The sequence below is a fragment of the Parus major genome, chromosome 4A (genome assembly GCF_001522545.3).
Source record: "Parus major isolate Abel chromosome 4A, Parus_major1.1, whole genome shotgun sequence".
Taxonomy (NCBI): Eukaryota; Metazoa; Chordata; class Aves; order Passeriformes; family Paridae; genus Parus; species Parus major.
Genome location: NC_031772.1, coordinates 11,627,878 through 11,635,465, shown reverse-complemented (window position 1 = coordinate 11,635,465; position 7,588 = coordinate 11,627,878). Strand labels below are relative to the sequence as shown.

General features: G+C 42.3%; 1 protein-coding gene across 5 annotated transcripts in view; it reads right to left on the bottom strand.

Moving 5' to 3' along the window:
• Window positions 1–1,480: 1,480 nt before the first annotated feature.
• Window positions 1,481–7,588, bottom strand: part of GAB3 (GRB2 associated binding protein 3) — an 87,621-nt gene continuing 81,513 nt past the window's right edge. For 4 of the 5 annotated variants that reach the window (XR_004497307.1, XR_004497309.1, XR_004497310.1 and 1 more), the window contains 3 exons: window positions 6,437–6,480; window positions 2,007–2,194; window positions 1,481–1,929 (listed from right to left, as the gene is read on the bottom strand). The gene's annotated coding sequence lies outside the window, so the exon portion shown is untranslated. The remainder of the gene's footprint in view (window positions 1,930–2,006; window positions 2,195–6,436; window positions 6,481–7,588) is intronic. The other variant, XR_004497308.1, reaches the window with a different exon arrangement.

The following is a 7,588-nucleotide window of genomic DNA, read 5'->3' as shown; positions in this document are numbered from 1 at the left end:
AACTTCAACTTTCTTAAAGGTAAAGTAACTCCATGACAACATCTACACAGCTTTTAAATATCTCCAGGAATGGTACCTCCACCACTGCCCTGGGCAACCTGTTCCAATGCTTGATAACTCTTTTGCTGAAGGAATTTTTCCTAATATCAAACCTAAACCTTTCCAGGCATAACTTGAAGCTATGTCCTCTTGTCTTGTCCCATGTTACTTGGAGGAAGAAACTGCCCTTTGGGCCCTGGTGTCTGCCCAGGCTAATGCAAAAAGCCTTGCTCTTGGCCACTCTCCTGCACCTATGTTTAGTTCACTAGTAAAAATGAAAAATGGAAATTATATGTAAAATTTACATCTCACTCATTTTGCTGCCCTCTGTTTACTATAGGGCAGGTAATGAAGGCTTCCAACAGGAAACGTGGTCCAGGCTTGGATGCATATAAATAGTGCTTGGGGATAGTGGCAGTGGAGGGAATGGGTGGTTCTGGTCTTCTGCCATGACTGAATGATTCTTTTGGGTTGCAATGCAAGATGTAACCAAACGTATGTGTTCTATTATTATCTGTTGAAACCAGGTGGGGCAATTTTCTTTATCTCTTTCATGACCCATCCTTCATAACTGGGGGATATCTTTTGTTAATGGGCCAGCTGTTAAAACCAGGTGTGACAGTGTTCTTCCACAGCCTATCCTTCCTCCAGGGGGGATATCTTCTCTTAATGGGCCATTGAGTCTCACTGCATGACTGATAAAATTACATCATCCCAATGTGAGATGCTCCACCCAGGGGGAGGAGCCAAGCATCTAAACCTGGATATCTTTGGAGACTTGGAACACCACAGCAGCTTTTCTCCAGTGAATTCCCAGAGGAGAGAGACCGGATCCATCTACACCACCGGACCTTCAGAGGCAAACTCCGCCCTTCTACAGGATCATTACTTCAACAGAACCAGGTCTGTCACTCCAGAAGGACTGCAGCCACCATTAAAAGGACTGCTACCAACACCCTGACTAACAGGGTGTCAGGTTGTATTCTGACTCTGTCAGTGGGTTGTTTTGTTGATTTTCTCTTTTGTAATACTGCATTTTTATTTTCATTTTCCTAGTAAAGAACTGATATCCCTATTCCCATATCTTTGCCTGAGAGCCCCTTGATTTCAAGATTATAATAATTTGAGGTGGGGTAGTTTACATTTTTCCATTGCAAGGGAGGTTTCTGCCTTCCTGTCTTTTCAAACCAAGACAATGACACAGATGGTTTTCCAGGGAAATTAGTATTTTAGCAATGACTAGTGAATGTGCTACAGGCTGACTGTACGTACAGCCTCGGGAATGCAAACAATTTAGCAGCAGGTTTGTCAATAAATACCATCTGCTCAATAGCGCTGAATCCAAAATATAGCAGAACCTACCTTACTGGAGGCTGTTCTGGTGATACAGTTGAGATGAAAATCAAAACTTTTTTTTTTTTTTAATACTGTGATTGTGATCTGAAATTATAAAACTAAATTTATTCAGGTTTATTCAATCCCAGTTTAAACCCAGGAGAGTTAAAATGTTGTCATTGGGTTTTTTTCCTGGTGGCCAGTAAGACATCTGCATGGAAGAGTGAGCTGTAAACAAGGCTGCTTCTCTCACAGTTCAGGCCACTGAAGTGTCTGAGGAACACCTTGACTCCAGGCTGCCTGCAAGGGAAGGAAACAAACCATGGTGGCAGTAGAGATGGGATTTCTGGGGGCTGAGATGGGGCTTGAGGCTGATTTCCTGATCCAGCACTCAGTCATGACCCATGAGTGAATTCTTGCCCCATCCTTTTGCCACGCAGGGGCACCAAGAGTTCTTTCTTTTTGACTCCCCGCTTTCCATGAATTTTACCAAAGCAGAATGCTTTGGGGGTGATTACTGCTGTCAGGCATGGTTGAAATTGGATGAGGAGGTTCCTGGGAGAGAAACAAGGCATCAGCATAATCTAAAAAGCCTAATACCAGAAGGAGTTTCAGTGTTAACCAATTCTTACCTGAACAGAGACATGACAGGAAAAAACTCCACACACTTTTGTCCAGCTTGGATTTATGGGTACCATATTCTGCCAGTCTCTTTTAAAGATCTTTGTTTCTCTCTCTCTCTGTGTTGTAAAATGTTGATAAGAAATTGAGCTCCAGAACTGGAACTCTCTATGTCTGGATTCGTTCCAACCTTGCATAACTGAAAAATATTGGAAGATCAGATCATGAGCCCCTTCCTCCAGGACCCCACCTCAAGAGACCCTGAATAGTGACTAGGTTTGTCTCAGGACTGCTTTTGGAGCCTACAAGGTGCAAAAATTGTACACAATCCCTGGGCCTTTAAGCCTCTTTTCCAAGCGCCCTGCAGACATGAAATTTATGCTCAACACTCTAGGAGTGCTAAAAGCCATACACTGATTTTTGCATCTCCTGTCACATGAGGGAAGAAGGTCACACTTCCTCTGTCCCTCCCATTCAGCTCCTGCTGAGGAGTAGTGACCTGGGGCAGGGCAGGACTTGGCCCTGGGAGCTGTCTCTCCTCTTCCCAGCCATCTCCAACTTCTGCCTCTCAAACCTGACTGCTGGTGAAGTTTGAACTTTGAAATTGCTGACTTTGTATAGAGAAGAGAGACAAGAAAGAGGAAAGGGAAGGAAAAACTAATCTGAAGTTGTGCCACAGATGCAAAAAGTGCTGGAAGGCAGAAAGGTAGAACTCCTGTGGCTCCCATTGCAGCAGCTGTTTGCTGTTCCTGCCCTTAGGCTCCTCGTGTTCTTTGCAGGTGTACAGCTGTCAATAGCAACATATTTGAGAAGATTTCTGATTTATTTCTGAAGTATTTCCCTGTGAAAGAGTTTTTACTTGGTGAAGAAGCCTCTTCTGGTTCCATCTACTAAGCAACTGACCATGGAAGTCTCCTTTGCATGACTTCTCTGTTTAACATTACAACTCAATGTTTTTTTAAAAGGGAAAAGAAAATGCATACTACAATACGATGCAACTGGTGTAATATAATTACTTCAGCCTGTCCTGGTTTGGTCTGTTACTTCCTGAGTAGGTTTATGAGAAGTGTTTTGAAAAGCAGGAACTGAGTACAATATCTCATACAAATTCGGGATCGAGGCTTAGGCTTGGAAGATTAGTCTTGGTTTAGGGGGAGAGGGCTCAGTTTTGGCTTTGGGACTGTCCCAGGACAAGCCTTGTTTATTTTCCAGAGCCGTGTGTGTGTGTGTGTGTGTGTGTGTGTTTGTACACTGAGCAGTTCTGATACAGAGTCACTGCTGGTGTTAGCAGACACTTAAGGAAGTATAATTGTCACCTGAGGAAATGGCATGGCTAGCCTTGGTCCAAGCATTTCAGAGGGTTTGGGTTGAGAGATGACTAATGTATTCATCCATTGTTTCATTCACCCTGGCATTCATTCCAGGGGCCTGTCTGTGAGAGGTGACTCAGGGTGATAAGGCATGATGCTGGAGCCATTTTGGAAACATCAGAGATTGTGGCTTGGAGAACACTTGGTCAGGACCAGGAGAGCCAATCCCTGTCCTTATCCTCATTTTAACTATAGACCAAATAAAACCTGCAGAAGCAAGAAAGCTAAAATCATCAGCCTAATAAAATTATACAAATTGTGGACAAAGCAGATTCACAATATTTCTGTCCCTGGCAAGGAAAAGGAGCATACCTAGCTTGGGGGAAAATAATTTGGGGAAGAGACAGGGGAGGGGAGGCTGATGGGCCTGTGGCATTGCAACAGAGGAAGGAGCTAGCAGCACAGCCTCCAAAATATATAACACTGCCAATGGAAATCAATCTTGTATTAAAATAAGTTTAAAGCACTCATGGAAATTACAGCCCATTAGTTTCATACCAAATAAATAAATGGGAACAAAAAATGACAATAAAAATGAGACAACTGGCTAAGCAGGAATAAATAGGGACAAAGCTGCAGATGTTTATAAAGGAAAATCTTCCATTTCAGTTCCTTAAGTGTGTCAGTGAAATGGAAGATAAGGGCAAGCCAGCACATACCTTTCATCTAGAGTTGCAAAAAAACCCCCAAACAAACCAGAAAAAAGACAAATGAGCTTAGGCACATGTGAGATGCCATCAAAGCATATCGCTGTGTTACTAAATGCTCACAAGCCTCTAAAAAGCTGATCCTGAAAGGGAGAAAAAGAATTAGATGCAAACAGTAGAGTTACACGTATGTGGCAACTGAAATGCTTGTTTGCAAGCATTTCTTTGCTGATAGAATGAGCATCAAGTCAATGCCATTGAAACAAAGTGGTTTCAAAATTGTCCAAGACATGGATTTTTTTTTTAATGTGGGACTAATTATTTTTATTCAAGCTAAAATAAACCAAATAAAGATACTTGAATTTAGCATTTAGCACAAGCACTAAGAATTTAACCAAAACTAGGGTGTTCACAGAGGTAACTGGGAGCCTCTAGAGACAGATGAGAGGCTAGTCACAGTGGAGGAAGGAGCCTGAGCTGGCGCTGCAGCAGGTACTGTCAACAGGGTGGCTCCTACCATACACAACCTGACTTTGCCACTTGTCCTTTTGCTTGTTTTTGTGGGAAATGTTACATCTAACAATCATCCCCATGTGTCACAGAACTAATACATAAATGGATGGATAATTTTCTATGGTTTATGTCTGGGGACTGGCAGACTGAGTTCTCCACGGCTGCAGCACAACTCTGTTGCTTAAAAGACATCAGAAAAGCCATACACAGAGAATGTTCTAACTATAGGAGAAACTCAAATGGAAATTCATGCTTTATTAAACACCAATGAATCCACATGAGAGAGAAACCTTATGTGAAAAGTGGATTTTCTGGTGTCTAATAGTAACCAACTTACCAACTCCCATTGAAGTTTTTTTTCCCATGGTTTAATTCATTCTCTTGCCTTTTTTTTTTTTTTTTTCAGCCTGATTACATGCTTTTACAAAAATTGCAAGCAAGACATTTACTTATTTGAAAATAAGGTGGGCAGTGGGCTCAAGAATTAATGGGAAGGGGATAGATGGAATGTGATCTTACACGAAAATGTTGAAAATCAGATCCCACCATCCTGGCAGGGTCAGGAGAAGCTGCTGTGCTGAGCGTGCAGATGAGAGAGCTGAGCATAGTACTTTTAGAAAGTCAGCCAAGCAGACAGTGCCATGTTCCTTTGTGTACTCTTCCTTTCTTTTTACACAAGCCGTCATCCCAGAGGCGAGAATGGGTGTACCAAGTATCAGTTGTAAGATAGATGGTTTCACTAAGTAGCATTGCTAGAGAGGTGAAGTTTTGTTATCCACCTCATTGCGTGGGAGGGAAAAAAATGTCAAGGGCTAGACATGTTTCAGGGCACAAGAATGCTGAGCACAGGACAGTGTCCTGTGCTCCATAGGGAGCTGGCACAGGATGCTCTGGCTGCTGCTGAAAGCCCTGTGGCCAAATTGCATGTGCATTTCCAAAGTGTGGAACAAAGTCATGTTATCAGCATAATTGTGCACATGTTTTGCTCTCAGCAAACATGGGTTTATTTAATCTTTCTTTGTGATCAGCTAAAATTTAAATGTTTATTAGCTGCCTGTTATTGTTTTCACAGCTATGAATTTGCCTTTGCATTACAATCAGCTTTGTCTGTAAATCATTAGAATTTACTTTGGCTCCTATTGGTTTTTTTAAGTGTTAAGGTTGTGCAGGCCAGGCTTAAAGAGCGTGCAGGCAGTGAGAAACATTTGTTTGCTGAAAAACCATTTGCTTTGTTCTCCAACTACACCCATGCCTATTCAACAGTATCCCCTCTTCCACTGGGTTTCATCATCCCTATACCTTTAAACATCTCAGCACAACCACCTCCTGTTTTTTATAAAAATTCCCCTTCTGTGTTTAAAATGAATCAGCAAAAATGGAAAGGGAGTACTGGCAACCCCTCACAAATCCCCACTTCTGACAGCTTTCTTCTCTGGTGAATGCAAGTGTGGGGTTTAGTATGCAAGTACACACATCATCTTAGTGATGGATGAGCCTTCCATTCCTCACACAGTGGTGGGGTTAGTGTTACAGGGCACAGTCATAGGCACTGGGTTCTTGCAGTGTCATGAAAAGAGTCTTTTTCTGCACCCAGCAGATGCACCAGAGAAGGTGATAGTAGTTGCTGTGTCCCCTCTTTAATCCCCAGGAAAGCCACAGTGTCCCTGCAGTGGGGGGAGCAGCAAGACCCCACTCAAGAACTGATAGTAGCAGTATGGCCACAGCAGGGCTACATGTGAATTGAGCTTATGAAGGAAATGACATCACTTTTACCTTCAGGCAACAACTGAGAAGGGCCTGAGAAGGGCATGTGTTGCCTCTGAAGATGAATAGATCACACGGACACAGGTCGAGGTGTGGTGAAAGGAATAGAGAGTTTATTTTTCCTCCCAGGATTTATAGGCTTCTTACCATGGCCAGGGATTGGATGGTCAGGATAACACTTTCCCACTGCACTGGTCATGAGAAATGCCCATCAGAAGACATGTAACAGAAAGAATGTACACATATCTATGTTTTCAGTTACTGTCCTGGGAAAGTCCTTAGAAAACTATGTTAGCAAGCTCAGAAGCTGAGTTTTCAGGGTGACATCTCACCCTTCTTGGTTTAACAAAAAGAAAAGAAAAAAGAAAAATGAACAAAGAAACTAGGAACATTATAAACAATCAAAAGGATAAATAATAGGAAAATACAATACTCCATACAATCAGAAGGCTGTAATTTCAGGGTGATATCTCACCCTTTCGTTATTACAAAAAAAAAAAACAAAAAAAACCAAAAAACAAAAACCAAAAAAAATTAAATGAAACAAATGTCCAGCATCAACACCTGCTTGTTGGTGGATGGCTCTCAATTTGGTCACAGAGGCAGAATCCACGGCCAAATTGAAAGGTGCCTGGGAAAACTTCTGAAATGCTATGACAGCAGCCTGTATTTCCATTAATTGGGCTGATCCAGCCTCATGACCCTCTAAAACCTGACACTCAAATCCATCCTTCCAGGTAGCAATGGCATTTCCAGTGTTTTCATTGGCCAATGATACCTGTGGAATGCAAATCTGGAGTGGCAATGAAGAAAAAACAGCGACATCAATGGAAAGATTAATGTAATAAATTTGAGGAGCAAAAGCTGCTCACAGAACCTCCTCCAGCATCTACTGTGCCTGTGGGGTCAGTGTCCGAGGTGACTTTAAATCAGAGTCCCCCTTCAATAGACCAAACAAGGGGGACAATTGTGCCATGGTCAGTCCCAAGTAGGGACACAACCATGTAAATGTCCATTAATATGTGGACATCATTCATGCAGTGTCTGCACTGAATGCAAAAAAAATAATTGCACCTCCAGATGCGGGACTGTTTGTCCCAAAAATTATTTTGACCCTCAAATAATTTCAAGGAGGTTGTTTCTGGAGTCACTTGAAGCTCCATATCATCGGCAAATGCCGGCAAATTTTCACAAGCCTTATGGCAAAACCTCCATTGATATCTCTGTGTGGGCTCAGCATTAATGATACCTGGCACCAGAAAGACAAATTTCAGTCTGTCATCAGGATGCAAAGGAATT